We start from the raw sequence: 21,675 nt of genomic DNA, 5'->3' as shown, positions 1-21,675 counted from the left end.
CGCCCCACGGAGGCAATACATTCTACTGGCCTGGAGCTCAGAAGGTAGGCTTGGGCTGGAGACAGGCCTGAAGGTCATTAGCCGTGTCGGAACCCACGGGGTTGCGCAGAGTTAGGGAAGGCCTTGTCTGAGGGGGACAGGAGAGGGTTGGAGACCGTGGACCTCCTTCACAGGACATGGCTGGGCCAGACCCGCTGGAGGGGGCACCATCTTGGGGACAGGCTGGCCACTTTATGGCAGCGGGGACACTCGTGCTGGCTGTCCCAAGTTGCCAGTGGGAACCCAGGGGAGGCTGGACCTCAGAAGGTCCTGGAGGCCCCAGGGAAGAGGCTGAGCCTACGGGCCCCGTGTCCAGATGCCACAGAATCAGGAACGGCAGCTGACCCCCGTCACTCGCAAGGCCATTTCTCTGTTTAGCACTTATCCCTTGAGGCTCACCACATGCACACACGTCCTGTACCTCGTCCAAGGGCCCCACGGGGACCCCAGCTCCCACAAGACCCGAGGCTGTGTCCACCCTGTTCACTGCTGGGACCCCAGAGCCAATAATACACTGCTCGGCACACAGCAGAGGGGCCACGGGTATGTGCTCAGTGCAGGAGGGCCTGGACGGCCATCCCTCACGAAAGCAGGGACACAGCTCCACAAGCTGGAATTTTCCACCTCTCACAGCTAGATAAACACTGACCAATTCTGGCTCCGAATTTCCTTAAATACCTTAATGCAGGCACCGATCTTGGCCACCCCGGGGGAAGTGACTGCAGAATGCTGGTAATTGGGGCATTACCATGATTATGACATCTGGCCCCAAGATGCTGATTAGATTTTGCTGGTCCTAGGGACAGTCACGGCTCCCAGTGGGCCTGCTTCCCGAGGTCCGCAGAAGTCACCATGATTGCCCCTGTGTGTCCCCAGTTCCTCCAGCCATTAGAGACCATGCCCTGGGCCCTTCTGCCCATGGGTGCCACCCCACCCCCCAAACTGACCGGCCACAGCCTTGGTCATAGCAGACTGTCGTGCACTTACAACTTCAGCAACTCATTTAACCCTAACAGCAACCCGAGGAACATGGCAGGTGCGGTGAGTACCATCCCCACGGCAGACACGGGGGAAACTGACACCCAGAGGCCCAGGAACCTGCCTAAGAACCGCAGAGAGAGGGAAGCCGAGGCTCGGAGGCGTTCAGGGATCATCCAAGGTGACCAGGCAGGAAGCGAGTGAGCTGGAACTTGGCTTCTGTCCCTGTTTGCCCAGCCCTCATCTGTGAACTTGTCTCAACAGTGACCAGGACTTTGCCCCCTGGGCAAACCCACAGCCGGTAGGTAGCACGTCAGCATAGGCAAGATCTCCCTGCTCACTTTCTGCCTGCAGACAGGTGCTGGGGGCAGAGGTCTCTCCCTGGAGTCCAATCTGCTGTCCACCCTGCCCTGCGCCAATATTATTCCTGGCACGGTGAGGGACACACGGACGCGTGGGGCCGCCCACGTGGGCAGCGACCTCAGAGCATCTGACACACAGAAGCATAACTCTGGGCCTAAGTGTGCAGGCCCTGCCCTGACCGGCTGACAGGCCTAGGCAAGCCAGGGGCCCTCTCAGAGCATCAGTCTCCTCGTCTGTGACGTGAGGACAGAACCACTTGCCTCGCCGGTCGCACAAGGGGACGGAGAGACCACAGAGGGGTGGAAGAGGCACTAGGGACAGCGTGGATGGAGCAGGTGGCAAAAGCCCATCTTCAAGCACCAAGGAAACGCTCCGAGACCCTGAGTAGCGACAGCTGCCATGCCAACCGTGGTCAGGTCTCACGGGCGCAAACTGAATGGAGGAAGCCGGGTTCCAAAGGGTAAAACTGATTCCACTTACAGCAAGTTCCAAAGGAGACACCCCTTGATCCTGGGGTCAGAAGTCAGGGAAGTGTCTTTGGCGGGGCAGGCAGGAGGGAACCTTCTGGGGGGCCGGTCAAGCTGGGTTACACACGCAAGTGCACGCTTTGGGAAAATGCACGGAGCTGTGCACCGGCCTGCATGTAAGCTCACTAAGGAGGAAAAGGGAAAGAGATGGGTGAACGGGTGTGCGATCCGGGCTGAGGGGGCACGGCCGCAAACGTCTCAGCCCATCCATGCTCAGGGCCACGAGGGTCCCCAAAGACCCCGCAGTCCACTCCCCAGCCTTTACAGGGGCCCCCGACTTCAGCCTACCTGCTTCTTCACTCACTATCTCGGTGGGGGGGTCGCACAGCTCACAGCCGCCTGCCCCAGACGACCCAGGTGTCTAAGGGATCACAGACCCAAGACCTCAACGGCAGAGAAGGGACAAGCCGCAGCGGGCGGGCACAGGCCCAGCCCTAAAGGGCAGCCGTCACTCTGTGTCAGCCGCTTTTTGCCACATCAGCGAAGGCCTGGGCATTGCTAGGTCTCCTTATTTTTCAAAAGAAGCTAGAAGTCCAGATTTCTACGCATATTTTCCTGATTTTTAAACGTTGGAAAAGAGTTCCATTTTCAAAAACCACACCACACATCTATGGTCTCCCTTTGGCTTCCGACGACCAGCTGGCGTCATCTGGGGTGGGTGGGTGTCCTGAGACGCCCCCAACAAGAGGCAAGACCCCCCCCCCCCCCCCCCCCGGCCTCCTGGTGCACCGGCCCCACCCCCACCCCTGAAGGTGTAAGGCCGCTACCTTTCCCTCCCTTCTGTCCCTAGTTCCTCTTATTCATTATGGGATGTGGTTGTTATGGTGACGAGGAAGGGGTGGGGCTGGAGACCCAACTTTGCCTGCTCTTTGGTGTCAAGGACCCTCCAAATTCTGCAAGCCCCCTGCCTTCCTCCTTCGTAGGGGAGGACCAGGAGCCCAAGAGCGGTCCTTACCAACCTTGCGCTCTCCCAGCGCTGCCCCCCACCCGTCCCCAAATGTGCCCCAGATTCCCCTCTCAGTGCCCACCTCCTAAGCCACCCCCTTGGGACACTGCTACTCAAACCCCGCTCCTTCCTCAGCCCTTCCCTGCCTGTCCCTCTGTCCTATGAGCAGTGAGCTGCACCTTCTTCCAGACCAGAAGCCCCTCCAGGCCAGAGACTTGTCTTACTCATGTATCTGTGAACAGCCCAGGCAGCCAACCAGGGGCAGCCACCATGAAGTCGGCCTTCACCCTCAGGGCTCTGGCACGGTCCTCCCTGCCCCTCCCTCCCTCTCCATCCCTCCCTCTTCTCACCGTCTGGAAAGCCAGCCCATATTCACACCCAGTGACTAACTCGTAGGGATGTAGGCAGCAACTTTTCTATTCTCCACTCTCATTATTTTTACAGAAACCCGAGAGGAGAGGCCAAGTGAGTCATGTCCCCATTTTACAGATGAGGAAATTAAGGTAAACAGGCAAAAGGACTTGCCCCAAATTATGCAGCAAGTGGGTTACAGAGCTGAGTCTGAGAGGTAATATATACGTGTGTGTGTGTATATATATATATATATATACACACATATATATATAATTATTTTTAATTTATGTGGCTACAAGACTGTAGTCAAAGAAAATTCCTAGAAAAGTCCTTCAACTTTAGTGTTGAAGAAAAGAAGACAGAGAATTGGTCAAGAGACCAATGCGCATAAAGATAAGAGGTATGGGAATGAAGGAACACTGAATAAAATAAATTCAAGACAGCAAAGTATTAAAAGAGAAAGGTGGCTCTTTTATACTGATCCAAGGAGCAATTCACCAGAAGGAATAAATATCATGAACCCTTCTTCTATTCACGTTTTGTTTTTATATGCACTGAACAACACAGCTTTGAAAATAAAGCAAAAAAAAAAACAAACAAGAAAAGGTCAAGGTGAAATGAGTAGATCCTTTATCAGAGCGGGAGAGAAGTCAGACAGAGAAAAACACATAAAAACATAGAAAACATGAATGATGTAATTAGCAAAATTGATCCAAGAGCTCTATTTCTGAAACGTTACACCCACCTTGGGGAGTGTGAGTTCAAGCCCCACATCGGGCTCTCTGTTGTCACTGCGGAGACTGCTTCAGATCTTTGGTCCCTCTCTCTCTCTCTCTGCCCCTCCCCCACTTGCACTCTCTCTCTTTCAAAAATAAACAAACATTAAAAACAAAACAAAAACCTCCACACCCACCAGAAAATATACATCCTTTCAAAGACAAGTGGGACATACAAAAGAAACTAACCAGAGAATCTTACAAAGATCTTCACAAATTCTCCATCACTGATATCATACAAGCCATAAATACTGACCATAATGCAACAAATTGAGACTCCAAGAACACAAGGATAACTTCAAAAAAAAAAAATCCATTCATCTTTAAAAACGTTTGAAGTGCATAACACTTTTTTTTTTTTTCAACGTTTATTTATTTTTGGGACAGAGAGAGACAGAGCATGAACAGGGGAGAGGCAGAGAGAGAGGGAGACACAGAATCGGAAACAGACTCCAGGCTCCGAGCCATCAGCCCAGAGCCTGACGCGGGGCTCGAACTCACGGACCGCGAGATCGTGACCTGGCTGAAGTCGGACGCTTAACCGACTGCGCCACCCAGGCGCCCCTAAAGTGCATAACACTTTTAATCAAAAGGGAAACTAAATTATTTTTGCATTGTGTCACAAGACCTGTGAAATGAAGCCAAAGGAGTACTCAAAGAAAAAAAAAATTATAGCCTCTTAGCCTGAAGTAGATTTACTAGAAAACAAGAAAGACTAAAAAACAAGTGCTAGCCTCAAATAAGGAGTCTCATAACGGAATATACTTTGACAGACAGCAGCTCGTGCAGAAGAGAGATCTGGAGGTTTTAGCTGGCAAGCCCAATGTACGCTCCAAGCGGGATGTGGTCACTATAAAGTATGACTGCAGGTTGTATCAACAAAGATATGGGTCCAAATCCAAGGAGGTGACAGTCTTCCTCCTCTGTGACTGGGCAGACACTGGGGGAAGCAATGGGTTTTATGTGAGACTTTGATGAAACTGTTCATGTCTAAAGCCAGGCTGAATTCTCTACAATTCCTTGAGTCAGGAAGAGCGGTTGAAAGGACTATACCTGTGTAGTCTGAATAAGGGCTAGGGTTGGGGGGAGCTGGTTACTACCTCCAAGGGGGCAGAACCAGAGTCAGAAAGTGAATGTTACCGGAAAGTTAGTTTGGCTAAATCTCCAGAAAGATTTTCTCCCAGTTAGAGCTGCCCAGCTACGAGGATCTGCCTTCCAGAAGGCCCGTGCTCTATGGCCAGGGGCAAGATCGTCAAGAGGCTAAGGCTCCAAGAGCCTGGAGGACCGCCCGTCCAGAGATCTAGTTAGTGTCTCCCCTCTCCAGAGAGATTCGTTTCCCCTTTTGAAAAGGCAGAACGCTCTCCTGGCTCCTTCAGGAAAACCTCAGGGCCTCCCCAGTTCCCCAAAATGGCTCTGGGTGACTGTGGTCCCCTCATTTCTGACCGTGAAACGTAGTTCTCTACTCCTTGGGCTGTACGGCTCAGAACAGTGGTTAAATGCATAGGCTCCCAGGTCAGCAGCCGTGGGTCTGAATCCAGACTCTGCCCCCTTGGAGCTGTGCCACCCAGATCGGCCACTTACCCAGAGCCTCAGTTTCCTCCTCGGGGAAACGGGGAGGCGCCCACTCATCTGCCCGTGTTCACCCAGTGCCGTGCCTGATCCTCACTGTGTGCTCTGTGCTGTGGTGGATGTCACAGTCACGGTCACAGGCCGGGAACGTGCTCGTCGGCAGAATGATCTGTAAAACGATCTGCATGATGACTGAATCACCCGTAACACCAATCCGGGCCTGACCACATCCAGGTGTTTAAACACCGTGGTAAAGACTGGAGATGCTGGAGCTGCTGGGTGCACGGCCCTGCGCTGCCACCCGTGTGACCTTGGACGAGTTACTCAACTATTCGGTGCCTGTTTCTTCATCGGCGAAGTCTAGATAAGAGCAGTTCCTTCCTACTTGGGAAGGTTACTAGGTTACTTTACAAGGTGAACGAGACACTGCAGGGATCTGGTTCCCGTTTTCCTCCCTGACCTATGCTCCTACCCCTCGGTGTCTGGCTCACTTCCATACCACCACATCAGCTTCCTTGTGGGTCAGACGCACCAAGCCTGTTCCCGCCTCAGGGCCTTTGCACCTGCTGTTCCCGCTGCTGGAATCACTCTCCGGATGTCCATGTGCCTTTTTACCGCAGGTCTCACCTCAAAAGTCACCTCCCTCGCTAGACTGTCAGCTCTAAGAGGGCTCTCGCTTCTGTGTCATTCACTGCTGTGTCCCCAGTCCCTAACACGTCTGCTGAGCCGGTGGAAGCCTGGTGCTGACCCTCGAGATGTGTGTGTACCTGTTACTTTCAGGTGTGTGGTTAGTCCCTTCATCAACCCGCTGCTCAGAACTACAGTCCTTCCGCTAATATTAGGAAGGGTTACACCAAACCCAGGAGGCCACGCTCTCTTCCCCTCACACGGACCCACTTCCTTCCTCTGTCCCTGGAGGAGGGAGGAGGGAGGAGGGAGGACTCAGATGCCCGCCCCGCTGCTGATCCTCTCCAGCCGGCTGGCACCCGGGCCTGCTTGAGACACGTCCCAGAATCTCTAAAGCAAACTCGGAAATGCCACACAGGCCCCCGTGGGTGAGAATGAGTCAGTCAGAGCCAAACCCGGAATCTCAGACTCACGGCCACATCTTGGAAAGGCAAGGACATGCGAGTTTAGACAGAACTGTGCGCCCAGAGCCAGGGACAAGCAGCGGGCCGGGAGGCGGGGTTGGTGGGGTGGACGAGACCTTCCCTGCGGGCTCCCTACCCTCCCCCCACCGGCCCATTCTTCCCTGGGGCCTCTGCCCCACATCGTCCTAAACGTGGCTCCTCGGGAGAGGCTCCCGCAAAGTCCACCCTCCCCCGGCTTTCGTTTTCCTCCCCGGTCCTGACGGGGTCCTGAAGGTCCCTGTCCTCTTGTGTGAAATCCCGGGGGACCAGGCATGTCTCAGAAGTCACAGTAACTCAGATTATAGACAGGTCATTGAGGATAAAATCCCACCAGGCGTAACCACCCTGCCCCCCCTCCCCCCATGGGTCCAGCACTTCCCCCTCCCTCCCCCCCATCGCTCACGTCAATTTCTCAGCCTCCCCCCCCCCCCCCCCATCGCTCACGTCAATTTCTCAACGTAAGCGTTGGCGTCCAGGGGGATTAACAAACACACCAAAGAACGCCCTGATTAGTTCCCCTCGGTTCTTGCTTCCAACTGAATGATGGAAAACCTTGTCGGTTTTCAGAACTTGCAGAGTTCAGAATTAGGAATAAGGGTGATAGATGTGAATGTGTTTGCTTAGTTGCGTATCGCCCGTCTTCAAACTAGAATTTAAACCCTAGGAGAGCAAGGACTTTGTCCAAGACTCTGTCAGTAGCTCCTGGAACATATAGGTGCTTGATGAATATTTGAAGACGTGAATGCGCTAGCCAGGTGCTGGATATGGAGAAGCGATTGTCCTAACCAAGAAGAGAAACCGCCATCACTGAGCCGTGGGCAAGGTGCCTGTAAAACCTATGCCCTGAACACCCCCCAATACCCATTTTCGTGACAAGCAAACCGAGGCTCACAGAGGTTAAGCAAGTGCCTCACGATCACACAGATAGGAAATAGCGAGGTCAGATCTGAACCCGGGGCCCCTGTCTGCAAGCCTGTGTCCTTCTCTCTGCCTCCTGCTCAGAGAAACAGAATGACTCGATGGCAGTCAGAAAACAGGGAGACAGCCCTGTGTGACGCTGGTTGCCCTGGCCTCTGCAAGAGCCTTCAGTCTCCCCTGGGCTTCCTGTCCACCCTCTTGCAAAGGGCAAGTTCATACACAGCCAGGCGAGCCACTGGCCTGTCTTCTAGCCGAGCCAAGGGAATTCTGGCCAAACGTGACTGGGCATGTGGAACGCTCAGAAAGATGTCCCTCTTGCTAACCTGAGCAAACTGACATAGCGGGAGAGAACTCAGGCTGGGGAGAAAGGCAGATTCAAATCCTTCCCTGTGGCTCCTAGATAACATGGCCTTAGGCAAGGCCACTGCACACATCTCTGGGTCTCAGTTTCCTCCCTGGCAAAATGGATCGATTCGATCCCATCCAATGGGGTTCCTTTATTTATTTAACAAATACCGAGTGCTCAGTCAGTACCAGGCACTGTTCTGGAGGCTCGACATGTATCCGTTCACTTAATCGTTGCTACAACGGTATAAAGCAGCCACTGTAATTTCATAAACGGGGAGACTGAGGTCCTGACAAATTAGTAAATTGGAAATCCAGCATCTGAACCTCGGCAACCTGGCTCCAGAGTCCACACTCGTCACCCCACGCTATACTTCCTAACGGGTAAAAACAGTCATGAACATTTGTTGTGCATGTACGACGTTTTGGAAACTGTGTTAAGTATCTTATAAGACATGATGCCCTTAGCCTTCGTGAAAGCCCAGCTTGACACATGTGAAGCACCCCGGGGGGCTCTGTCCCTGCCTCCCTTGCAGATGCCATCAAAGGCAGCTGAGGGCAGAGGGCAGCACCTCCATTCCGGGGGGTAGGGGAGTAGGGGTGGAGGGAGAGGACGGGTCCAGGACAGGCCCTCTCCTCACTTCTCCCACAGTGCATTTCAGCTGCGTTGCTAAATCAGAGCATCTGGAAACTGACTGCCTTAGGGGACCACCTCCCTGCCCCTGCTGTGTGGTACAAAACACATCAGTCACTGAGCTGCTGCCCGGAATGTGGAAATCTTCAGGTGATCCCAGATCTGCTGGTAACTGGGCGTGTGGTAACCAGAGTGCCTGACTCACGAGTGGTTTTCCCTCCCTGCTGCCTTCCCAAGGCCTCCCTCCAGCCTTGGCTTCAGGGATCCGGGGGCACCCAGGAATCTGCATTGTGATTTTTATGGCTCGGGCTGAGGTGAAGTGCACTGGGCCACACTCTTCAGCATGGCATTCAAGGCCTTCCACAACGTGGCCAGACGCACCTTCCCATCCCTGTCTGGCTGCCTCCCCCTCCCCCTGGCACCTCTCCCTCAGGCCTCTCCCAGCTGCTCCCAGCTGCTCCCAGTGCTCAGCATGCCTTTCCCTCCCATTCTCCCGCAGCCAAGCTCCCCCGCCCCTCTTCCAAGGCTGGCTCAGGGGTCCCCGCTCCATGAAGCCTGTCCCTGCCAGGTGATCACCCCTACTTGCGCGAGCCCCCCCCCCCCCGAAAGGCAAACACCAGTGCTATTTAGAGCAGTGTCCTGTAGGAGCCCAGCGGGTGCTGATTAATGAATGGATGGCTGCTGCGGGAGGTTGCCCCCCCCCCCCAACCCCTTGCTCCCTGCCAACACCATAGCATCCACATCTGTAACCACGGGGCAGGTGAGCTGCTCTTGAGGAGTCTTTGCAGGACTCTGGAAGCCCCTGACCGTGGGGGGACACCCTGGACAGAGGTACACCTCACCCTCAGTTTCCCCATCGGACTTTAGGATTGTAATCAAGGCACTGATGTCCCAGAAAATGCCCAGGCTTCTAAAAGGCCACCCTTAGGGAAGGAGCAGCAGGGGTGGAACCTGGAAGGCAGCTGGGGAAGAGCAGAGGCTAGGACCCCCACCGGGATGAGTGCTGGCAGGGGAGCCATCTGCAAATCCCAGCAGCAGGACCGCTGAGGGTTGCTTGGTCCCCAGTCGTGCTTGATATAAGAAATCCAGATGTTGTGGGTTTTTAAAACTCCAGGTTCCTAGATTTACCGAATCGGAACCTCACTGAAGACAGCCCGGGAATCTGCCTTTTAATAAAATCCCTTGGATAATTCGTTTATGGGGTAGTTTGACAAATATTGCCGACGGGTGGACCACGACAGGCTCTGGCGTCAGAACCGCCTGGGTTCGAATCCTGCCGCACCCTTTCCAGGCAGCTGTCCACCTCGGGCAAGTCATTTAAATTGCCTGTGCCACACAGCGTCCTCCTCTGAAAAACGGACGGACACACGGCACCGACCAAAACAGTTATTGTGCGATTTAACTCAGAATACGTTCAATGCTCAGGACAGAATCTGTACAAAATGAGTCCAGTTAAATGACCGCTATTGTTACTGGGTCTACCCAACATTCAAGTAAGGAGAACAAGGAGTCGACAGGGCCCCGTTTCCCCAGATGCCTCGACCGGGTAACCAAGTTCAGTTTTCGGAACTCCCCCTCCCCCCCTCCGCCCCAATCCTCACCCATTTCCTGCGCGCGGGGCAGGGGGTGATCGCTGGGACACTGGCGCTGCATGGCCCGAGCCCCGCCTCACCCCACGCTCACGACGGCCCCGGGTCCCCGAGGGGCGTCCCCGCTGGCGTCTCCGGGCCAGCACGAGTTTGGGGGGCGCGCCGGGGTCCCCGCTCCGCGCGTCCGCCGCCCCCGGGGGCGCCCGGGCCGAGCCGGCCGCCGCTCGGGGCGCGGGGGGGAGCGGGCTCCGGGCGACCCCCGACGGGGTCCGGTCGGCCCGGGGGTCCCCGTCGCCTGGAAGCCCGCCGGCGGCCGAGCCCGTCCCCCGGCCGGTCCCCCGTCTCCGCCGCGCGCATGGGCCCGCGTCCTACCTGCGCGCCCCGGGTCCATTCGCCGCGCCGGCGCCCGAGCGGGATGTGGGGGACCCCCGGTCGGCCAGTCCTGCCCGCGCCGCGCGGGGCTTTCCTGGGCGCGCGAGGCGGCCCGCCCCGGCTTCCTGCGCCCCGCCCCTCCGCAGGCCCCGCCCCGTGCCTCCCGGCCGCCCACTGTCCGGGCCCGGCTCCCGGGCCCGCCTTCTCCCCCGCGCGGCCTCTCCCGCCAGAACCCCGCAGTGCTTCCCCCTGGCTCTCCGAATGACGCCCCGGCTCCGGCCCCCAGCCTCGCGTTGCAGAGGGGCAGGTGCATGTGGGGCTGGAGCGTTGGGCGGCTTTCATCCCTCTCCCCTTCCCAGCGGCCCAGCTTCTGCGAGGTGCCCCTGTGCGTTTGTTCCTTCAACGTTTACTGAGCGCCTGCCATATGCCGGGGGCCCGAAGAATTTAGGGTAGTGAAACAACTCTTCTGGCAATAGCTGGTAAGATCTGGCAGGCTCTGTTGTGAGGCACTGCATGTAGTAATTTATTTAACTCTCACAACTACCCTAGGAGGGAGCTATATTACTATCACTCGTTTTACGGATGGGGAAACTGAGGCACAGAGGGGCAACTTGGTGAGAAGCGTGCAGCAGGTGTGGGATTTGAGCCCAGGCTCCGTAGACCACTAACCACTGGACACCATAAAAACCCCAATGGAGCCAAGCAGTAGGGAAGAATGCTAAGAGAATAAAATATTTCAGGTGACAAAGAGGTCCGGAGAAGAAAATAAAGCAGAGAGGGACCTATTAGGCCAGTCGGGGTCGGTGGTTGAAAGGTGTCCCCGATGAAGACACGTTTGAGCTGATCCTGAACAGAATATGGGGGAAGACTAGTTCAGGGAGAGAAAACAGCAAGTGCAAAGGCCCTGGGGTGGCATGTTGGAGTACTTGTCTGAAGGCTAGCTTGGCTGGAGAGGCTTGAGGAAGGGAAAATGGAAGGAGGTGAGGCAAGAGGATGTGCTCACTCAGGCTGCGGAGTGCTGGAGACCCAGAGGGTAATTTGACCCCATCTTAGGCTCAAGGAGCTCCTGGTCTTAGAGTAGAGGCAGAATCCTCACAGCCAAGGACAGCCCGATGGGCTTGCTGTGGTGGAGGGTGAGCCAGGGAAACAGAGAAGCCTCTGGGAGGGGACACAGTACTTCAATTCTCTTTCATTATTTTTCATGCACTTATTTTTTTCTCGGCCCTACTGTGTGCCTAAGCCTGTGACAAGTGCTGAGGACACAGATATGGAGATAACGAAATAAATATGGACCCTGCTTACTGAGACCTTACAGTTCAAGTATATGGCAGTAGACAGTTTGGGGGGAGTCAAGGGTGGCTTCCTGGAGGACATGGCCTCTGACGGTCTCTCCAAAGATCAGTGCAGAAAAGGGAGGGAGAAGGGAAAGGCATTCAGGCAGAGGGGATGGGGCGAGCAAATACCTAGAGGTGAGAAAAGCTACAATAATTTAGCATGTATGTATTAATGCCTCCATGTGCCAGGGCCTGCGCTGGGGGCAGGAGAGAGTGAGAAATACCCATCCCCTGCTTTCTTCGCCCCGGGGGTCAGGCGGGAGCCCTGACAAGTAACAAACGCAAGCAGTTGTGTGTGATGAACACTGGATGGGGACAGCCAGGGCAGCCAGGGAGAGGGGCCTCAGCAAGAGCCAGGAAGCTTGGCCAGACAAGCTGTGAATTCCAACAGGAATTCAGGTCAGATGGGAATTCTGCATTTCTCTTTTTTTTATGTTTTTATTTATTTATTTTGAGAGAGAGAGAGAGACAGAGCATGAGCAGGGGAGGGGCAGAGAGAGAGAATCCCAAGCAGGCTCTGCGCTGAGCCCGACACGGGACTCGATCTCGTGAACCGTAAGATCACGACCTGAGCCGAAATCAAGAGTCGGACGCTTACCCGACTTAATCACCCAGGCGCCAGGGAATTCTGCATTTCACGTGAAATCCGCCAAGAGCAATGGCAGGGGGGGTTGGGGGCAGGTGTAGGCATTCCTTCACTGACACAGGTTTGTTCCTGCCTAGAAAAGCTTGCACGCACGTTCACACCCACCCTCACACCCACTCACTCACATTCTCCAAACACGTTCACGTGCATACATTCACACTCACGTACTCACACATCCACTCGCACACCTGCATACATTCATACCCTTCCACGTACACTCACTCACCCACCCATATGTTCACACTGACTCACGCTCATCCACACACTCCACGTGTTCACAGGGGTGCACACTCACACGGCCACACACATTCACACCCACACCCAGGGACTCAAACTCATATACAGCTGACCCTTGAATGACATGGGGGGTTAGGGGTGCAGACCCCGGGGCAGTAGAAAATCCACATGCAACTTTGACTCCCCAAAAACGTAACTCCTAATAGCCTACTGTTGACCAAAGCCTTACAGATAACACAGTTGATTAAACCATATTTTCCATATTGTACAGTATTACATACTGTATTTTTAGAATACAGGAAGCTAGAGGGGCTCCTGGGGGGCTCAGCTGGTTAAGTGTCTGGTTCCTGGTTTCTGTTCAGGTCATGATCTTATGGTTCGTGGGTTCGAGCCCTGTGTCAGGCTCTGGGCTGACAGGGTGGAGCCTGCTTGGGATTCTCTCTCTCTCTCTCCCTCTCTCTGCCCTTCCTCCATGCTCTCTCTCTCTCAAAATAAATAGACATTTTTTAAAAGCTTTCAAAAAAAATTTTTTTTAATATTTATTTTTGAGAGAGACAGAGCATGAGCGGGGGAGGGGCAGAGAGAGAGGGAGACACAGAATCACAAGCAGGCTCCAGGCTCCGAGCCGTCAGCACAGAGCCCAACGCGGGGCTCGAACCCACGAGCTGTGAGATCAAGACCTGAGCCGAAGTCGGACGCTTAACTGACTGAGCCACCCAGGCGCCCCATAAGTTTATATATTTTTTGAGAGAGAGAGAGAGAGAGAGCACAAGCGGGGAAGGGGGCAGAGAGAGGCACACAGAATCCGAAGCAGGCTCCAGGCTCCGAGCTGTCAGCACAGAGCCCGATGCGGGGCTTGAACCCACGAACCACAAGATCATGACCTGCTCTGAAGTCGGATGCTCAACCGACTGCGCCACCCAGTCGCCCACAAAAGCTTTTAATAAAAATAATAATAATAATAAAGTAAGCTAGAGTAAAGAAAATGTAGGGGCGCCTGGGTGGCGCAGTCGGTTAAGCGTCCGACTTCAGCCAGGTCACGATCTCGCGGTCCGTGAGTTCGAGCCCCGCGTCGGGCTCTGGGCTGATGGCTCGGAGCCTGGAGCCTGTTTCGGATTCTGTGTCTCCCTCTCTCTCTGCCCCTCCCCCCGTTCATGCTCTGTCTCTCTCTGTCCCAAAAATAAATAAACGTTGAAAAAAAAAAAAAAGAAAGAAAATGTTATTAAGAAAGTCATAAGGAAGGGACAGCCTGGGTGGCTCAGTCAGTTGATCGCCTGACTCTTGATCTCGGGGCCTGTGCCGTCTGCCCTCCCACACTCCCAACTTGGCTCCCACCCTGTTTTCTGCGGTTTTAAGTCAACCTCACTCTTCAATTGTCACCAAAACACCTGCCTCCGCAGACCAAGTCCACCACTTACTGACTGTGGAACTCTGGGCCGCAGGGTCACCGTCCCTGTGCCTCAACTTCCACATCTGCCAAGTGGGATCCCGACGGGCTGCTTCCTGGGGCCAGGTGAGGGGAAATGCCAAAAGGCCCGTGAAGTGCTTGCAACGATGCCCCGCACGTAGTAGGCGCTCAGTGAATGTTCATCATTGTTCCTAACAGAACGAAGATGAAAATGGGGCCTTTCCCTCAGCTTGTTTCTTCCTTGGGAAATGGGGGTGAAAACACTGGAAAGACAGGGAAGGCCACACCACATGGGGTCCTCTGTGAAGTCTTCGGGGGGGAAATCGGGGGAAGGGAACACCGGGAATTCTTTGGACGATTCTCGCCACCTGCCTGTAAGTCTGAAATGATGTCAAAATAGGAGTTAAAGAGAACAGGGAATTGTCGTGAGGCCCCAGAGGCAATAAATGGGAAGCTTGTCACTTTGCATACGGTTTCATTATTCAAATTCACCTGCCCTGCGCTATGCAGCCTTTATCGGCTCTGTGTCAGGCCTAGGGAGGAGCCTGGAGACCCCCAAATAATAAAAACCCAGTCCCTTCACCCAGGGGGTTCCCAAGTGTGGCTTCAATACAAATTCAGCTCACATCACATCGTAACTCACTTGTTTTAAGCCCATCTCTCAGGTTTTAAAGGAGTAGTAAAGGTGAATAAAATTGTTCAATAAGAGGTGTAGATTTACAGAAAAACGGGTAGCGCAGACCGGTCCCACACACCTCCCTTCCATGAGCACGACTTCCCCTGTTACTAGCGTCTTGCCTTAGTGTGGTGTATTGGTTCCGGTTAGTGACCGATATTTACGCAGTTGTTATTAACTAAAGTCTGCAGTTTACGTCCGGGTTCACTCACTCCTGTACGCTTTTGACAAAATTGGGTTTGGACAAATGCGCGATGACTTGTGTCTGCCAGGATAGAGCAACGTGAACCTTGGAAGCCACTGATCTATTTACTGTTCCTGTTTAGTTTTCCGCACTTAGAATACGCTTTTAGGATTCCTCCTTGTCTTTTGGGGGCTTGATGGTTTTCTTTTTCTTTTTTTCTTTCTTTCCTTCTTTTTCTTTTTCTTTTTCTTTTTCTTTTTCTTTTTCTTTTTCTTTTTCTTTTTCTTTTTCTCCTTCGTTCTCTTTTTCTTTTTCTTTCAGCACTGAATACTACTCCGTCGTCTGGATGTACCACATTTTATCCAAATCAGTCTTGGGCAGTTAGGAATAAAGCTGCTTCAAGCCCTTGTGCGCAAGTTTTGTGTGGACATGTTTTCAACTCCTTTGGGAAAATACAGAGGAGTGCGATTGCTGGATCACATGGTTAGAGAATGTTTCGTTTTGTACGAAACTTTCAAACGCTTTTCCAGAGTGTCCCTACCGGTGTGCATTTCCAGCAGCGATGAACGAGGCTTCTGCTGCTTTGCATTCTTGCCAGCATTTGGTGTGGTCAGTGTTTTTGCATTTTAGTTCGTCTGGTAGATGTGTACTGGCATATTGTTATTTTTAAAAACAATTTTAATGTTTATTTATTTTTGAGAGAGAGAGAGAGCGAGAGAGCGAGCCAAGCAGGGGAGAGGCAGAGAGAGAGGGAGACACAGAATCCGAAGCAGGCTCCAGGCTCTGAGCTGTCAGCACAGAACCCGAGCAGGGCTCGAACCCCTGAACGGCGACTTTGTGACCTGAGCCATAGCCAGACGCCTAACCAACTGAGCCACTGAGCGCCCCCTATCATTGTCATTTTAATTTGCAATTCCCCTAAGGACATACTGTGTGGAGCATATTTTAATATGCTTATTTTTCATCTCTTAGGTTACTGATTTTAGAGTTTGCTTTATTTCGGGGCACCTGGGTGGCTCAGTAGGTTGGGGGACAGACTTCAGCTCAGGTCATGATCTCATGTTCCGTGAGTTTGAGCCCCATGTTGGGCTCTGTGCTGACTGCTCAGAGCCTGGAGCCTGCTTTGGATTCTGTGTCTCCCTCTCTTGTGTTCTATCAAAAATAAACAAACATTTTTAGAAATCTAGTTTTATTTCTTTTTTTTTTTTAATTTAGAATGTGAGGGGGGTGCTGGGGAGAAGGGCAGAAGGGGAGAGAGAGAGAGAGGGAGAGAGAGAGAATCTTAAGCAGGCTCCACACTAAGCGTGGGCTCGATCCCACAATCCTGGGACCATGACCTGATCTGAAATCAACAGTCGGATGCTCGACCGACTGAGCCACCCAGGCGCCCCAAGATTTCTTAAGTTCTAGTATCTGTGTTCAATGCTATAGATTTCCCTCTAAGCACCTCTTTCACCACACCTCACAAATTTCGATAAGTTATGTTTTTATTTTCATTTATTTAAAAATATTTCAGGGGCACCTGGGTGGCTCTCAGTTGGTTAAGTGTCCGACTCTTGATTTCAGCTCAGGTCATGATCTGAGTCGTGAGATTGAGCCCTGCATCGGGCTCTATGCTGACAGTGTGGAGCATTCTTGGGATTCCCTCTCTCTCTCTCTCTCTCTCTCTCTCTCTCTGTCCTTTACCACTCATGATTGTTCTCTCTCTCTCTCTCAAAATAAACTTTAAACAATAAAAATAAAATACTTAAAAAATTTCTTCTCTGATGTATTCTTTGATCTATGTGTGCTTTTTCTTCTCCAATTATTTTGGGATTTTCCAGGTTGCTTTCTATTATTGATTTCTAGTTTAATTCCGTTGTAGACTAAGTATGTATTTTATATGATTTCTAATCTTTTAAATTTGTTACAGTTATTTTACAGTCTAAACTGTGGTGTGTCTTGGTGAATGTTCCATGTGAGCTTAGAAGAAAGTATAATCTTCTGTTGTTAAGTTATGTGAATGCCCATTAGATTCAGTTGACTGATAGTGCTATTCGATTTAGCTATACGCTTACTGAGTTTTGCTTAATGGATCTGTCAATCACTAAAAAAAAAGGTGTTGAAGTCTCCAACTTCCAATATTATTAAGATCCAATGATATTATTACCCAAATAATAGTGGATTTGTCTATTTCTCCTTGCCGTTCTATCAGTTTTTGCCTTATGTATTTTGACACTCTGTTGTTAGGTGCATATACATTAAGGGCTGTTATGTCTTCTTGGAGAATGGACCCTTTTATCATTTTATAATTTCCTCTTTAATCCCTGCTACTATTCCTTGTGCTGAAGTCTGCTTTGTCTGAAGTTAATACGGCTACTCCAGCTTTCTTTTGATTAATGTTAGCATGGTATACCTTTCTTTATCCCATTAGTTTTCATTTAAGTGCATGTATACAATTAAGATGGGTTTCTTGTAGGGGCACGTGGATGGCTCAGTCAGTTAAGCATTCAACTTTGGCTCAGGTCATGATCTCACAGTTTGCAAGTTCAAGCCCTGTGTCAGGCTCTGCGGACAGCTCAGAGGCTGGAGTCTGGAGCCTGCTTCAGATTCTGTGACTCCCTCTTTCTCTTCCCCTCCCCCCCTTACACTCTCTCTCTCTCAAAAATAACATAAAAAAAATTTTTTTAATGGGTTTCTTGTAGACAAAATGCAGTTGGGTCTTACTTTTTAAGCCACTCTGACAGTCTCTATATTTTAGTTGGTGTATTTAAACTATTCAACTTTAAAATGTTTATCAGTATAATTGGGCTAATATCTAGCTTGTTGGTAACTGCTTTGTATTCATTGCACGTTTTCTTTGTTTCTTAAAAAACGTGCTCTTTTTCTGATTTTTCTGGTCTTCACTGAGCATTTTATAGAATTAAGTTTTCTCTCCTCTCTCAACATATAAATTATACTTCTTTTTTTTTTAAAGTTTACTGATTGTCATAGAGGTTGCAATATGTATTTACAACGTAATCTAAATTTATTTTCGAGCAACACTGTTGTGTTACAGGTACTACAAAGTTTTCCCAATTCCTCCCTCCCATTCCCTGTAACTTCGTTGCCATTCATTTCACTTATTCGTATGTTATAATCACCCAACATGATTATTACTTTGAATAGCTATATATCACATCAGTTCAGGGTTTTTCGTACAATTTCATTTTTATTTTCCTTAATTTATCTCTTCTCTGACACTCTTCTTTATGTAGATCTGAGTTTCTAACATTATTTTCTCTCTCTCCAAAGAACTTTTAACAATTCTTGGGAGGCAGGTCTATTGGCCACAAATTTCCTTGGTTTTTGTTTGTTTGAGAACATCTCCTTCACTTTTGAGGGGTAATTTCACTGGATGCTAAATTCTAGGTTGGTGGCTTTTATCTTTTGTTTTTTTTAGTGTTTATTTATTTATTTATTTTGAGAGAGAGGGTGAGAGAGTGATAGCACGCACTCAAGCGGGGGCAGGGGCGGGGGGGGGGGGCGGCGGAGAGAGAATCCCAAGCAGGCTCCACACTGTCAGCCCTGAGCCTGACTCCGGGCTCAGTCTCACGAACCGTGAGATCACGACCTGAGCGGAAATCAAGAGTCAGAGGCTTAACCAACTGAGCCACCCAGGTGCCCTGGTGGTTTTCTCTTTCAATACTTTGAATACTTCATCCCACTCTCTTCTTGCTAGCCTGGTTTTGACAAAAAGTCTGTTTCTTTATAGATAAGGGGTTTTCCCCCGCACTTGCTCCTTTCAAGATTTCTTCTTTGTCTTTGGTTTTCTGCAGTTTGAATATGGTATGCTCAGGTACAGATCCTTTGATATTTATCTTGTGCCTGGTATTCTTTAAGCTTCCTGGATCTGTTCTGCAGTGTTTGTCGTTAGCGTAGAAAATTCTCCACCACTGTCACTTCAAATATTCCTTCTGTTCCTTTCTCATTTTCTTCCCCTTCTGGTTTTCCCATTATGCACATGCAACGCCTTTTCAGTGGCACCACAGTCCTTGAATATTTTCTCCCTTTTTTTTTTTTTGTCATTCTTTTTCTGTCTGCATTTCAGTTTGGGAAGTGTCTGTTGACAAAACTTCAAGCTCACTGGGCTGTGTCCAGTCAACTCACGTGCCCACTAAGACCGTTACTCTTATCTGTGTGGCGTATTTTTTTTTTTCCCTGACGGTCCTTTCTGAATCTTCCATAGAGTGTCCTTTTCTGTGCTTCCACATCGTCTACTTTCTCTGTGAGGTCCTTTAATATATCCGTTTGTAGTTACTGTCTGATTAAGTCTCGAACCTGTATCATCACTGCCTGTGAGAGTTGCTTTGTCTTCTCAGGCTGTGTTTTTTTCTTGCCTTTCAGCGTATCTTGGCAATTTCTGTTGAAAGCCGGACCCGATATAGTGCATAATAGGAAACAAGATAATTAGGTTGCTAATGTGAGGTTAATCTGGCGAGAAGCTGGCTGTGTTTGATATTTGCTGTAGCTGTAGGTCCTGAAGGCTTTTGTTTTCTCTAGTTTCCTTTTTTTTTTTTTTTTTTTTTTTAACCCTCTGTGGTCTTTGGGTTTCTCTAAGAACTCCTTAGTAAATAAAATCACTGTCTTTCTATTCTCAGTTGTACTCCACTGGTACACCAGAGCCCGTGGATAGGGTGGCAGGGTGTCAGAGGAGAAGCCATCTATTATGCTGTTACTGGATCTCCATTTTGTAGGACCTGAGTTCCCAGTCTGACCTTCAGAAGCATTTCTTAGACTTTTTTTTTTTTTTCTTGCCTTACTAGAGATGGGAAGGCTGGATGAGGCTGGAGTTGTCTTAATTTCCCCTTTCTCAGCTCAGATGTGGCTCTGGAGGCCTCCCTGAGAGGGCGGACCTTTGTTATGGAGAATGCGTTCTGCGTATTTTAGAAGGGTTACTTCCCCCTCTCCCTACCCCCAAACAGGAGGGGATTTCTGTCTGGTATTAGCTGAGAATGTGGTAGGCTCCTCACGTAAAATCTATGAAAATCTATGAAATCTATGAAAGTAGGGGGTCCTTCTAAGACTGGGCCCCCAGGATTTATCTCCCGAGCTAGTTCGCAGTCGACTTCCTGCAGTTTATCAGAATTATCTTGTAAGTGTTCCTACCGATTATTAGCTAAGGTGGTTTCTGCACCTAGTAAGCTGGTCTTCTTAGCTGTGAATCTCTGTGTTCACCTTGTCTCTCCAGATTTCGGGGTGGCGGCACGCCCCATGACCTCCATTCCCGGAAGGGTCTACGGAAAGTCCTCGGTCTTCACTTTCTTCAACTTCTCTCCTGTGAGGGTGGCAGCGATGATGTCCAAGCGCTTTCCGTGGCAGAGCTGAGACTCCGAGTCCTGTCCTCCAAGTTCTAAACCTCGTTGCCTTCCTTTGTTTTCCCTGGAAGCAGACTCTGAGACTAGGATTCTCATGCCAGCAACTTATCTCCACGGCGGTCCCAGGAAAACCCGAGAGAGGTATGGGAAGCACGACTGGGAAGGGAAAGAGTGAACACAGTCTGCATCACTAAGTAGGCAGTCCCTGTGGCCAACTGAGGGCTTAGCTGTGCCGCAGAACTCTTGGAAGAGGGGACCGAGCACGGTAAAGTCATCTCACCAAGGGGGAGGGAGCTGGGGTATTTATATGCCTCCTCCTCCCAGTCATTCGCCCAGAGCCCCAGAGGGTGGAAGTAGGAGAAGGAGCAGAGGGGGTGCTGAGCAGGCTCCAAAAGCCGGGAGACAAGCCCCCAGGCAAAGAGCTGCACGTGCTGGAGGTCAGAGGTCAGGAGGTGGCAAGGCTGACTGGACCAAGGCCAAGGTGGGAGGAGAGTAACTGCCACAGGGTTGCTCTGCCTCTAGAATGAGGAATACTGGGGTCCGTGGGCGGCTCAGTCAGTTACACAGCCGACTTCAGCTCAGGTCATGGTCTTGTGCTTCATGGACCCAAGCCCCGCGTCGGGCTCTGTGCTGATGGCTCGGAGCCTGGAGCCTGCTTTGGATTCTGTGTCTCCCTCTCTCTCTGCTCCTCCCCCGCTCGCGCTCTGTCTCTCTGTCTCTCTCTCCCAAAAATAAACACTAAAAAAGTTAAAATTAAGTGAGGAATTACTTCCTTTGCTGAGCAGACCCCACTCTGATTCTTCGGCGAGCAAACCGCTGTAAGTTTTCGGATCTGAAGAGAGAAAAGCGTTTCGAAGCATTGGTCAGCTGTCCTCTTAATTCTCCACCCAACACAGTGCTTTACCGTCTGTTTTTTTTTTTCTAGGTCTCTGTCATTGGTACGTAGATGTGACATTAAAACACGTCCAATTATTTATCTCCCTCCCAAAAGATGGAGTCTAGTTCCCCTCTCCTACTCGTGACCTGGCCTCAGTGGGCCTCTCCTTTTTTCTTTCTTTCTTTTTTTTGATGTTTATTTATTTTTGAGAGACAGGGAGAAACCGAGTCAGAGCAGGGGAGGAGCAGAGAGAGAGGGAGATACAGAATTTGGAGCAGGCTCCAGGCTCTGAGCCCGATGCGGGGCACGAACCCACGAACCGTGAGATCATGACCCGTGCCAAGGTCAGACGCTTAACCAGCCAAACCACCCAGGCGCCCCTCAGTGGGCCTCTTCTAATAAATAGGATGTGGTGGAAATAGGATGCAGCGATTTCT

The 21,675-nt window shown here is 51.1% G+C and overlaps 1 protein-coding gene across 6 annotated transcripts in view; it reads right to left on the bottom strand.

Moving 5' to 3' along the window:
• Positions 1 to 10,627, bottom strand: part of IL4R (interleukin 4 receptor) — a 43,535-nt gene extending 32,908 nt beyond the window's left edge. For 2 of the 6 annotated variants that reach the window (XM_030301441.1, XM_030301444.1), the window contains exon 1: positions 10,541 to 10,627. The gene's annotated coding sequence lies outside the window, so the exon portion shown is untranslated. The remainder of the gene's footprint in view (positions 1 to 10,540) is intronic. The other 4 variants (XM_030301445.1, XM_030301442.1, XM_030301447.1 and 1 more) reach the window with 4 other exon arrangements.
• Between the last annotated feature and the right edge of the window lie 11,048 nt (positions 10,628 to 21,675).

The sequence above is a fragment of the Lynx canadensis genome, chromosome E3 (assembly GCF_007474595.2).
Source record: "Lynx canadensis isolate LIC74 chromosome E3, mLynCan4.pri.v2, whole genome shotgun sequence".
Taxonomy (NCBI): domain Eukaryota; kingdom Metazoa; phylum Chordata; class Mammalia; order Carnivora; family Felidae; genus Lynx; species Lynx canadensis.
Note: the sequence above shows the minus strand (reverse complement) of the source record. Positions and strands in the feature narration are given on the sequence as shown.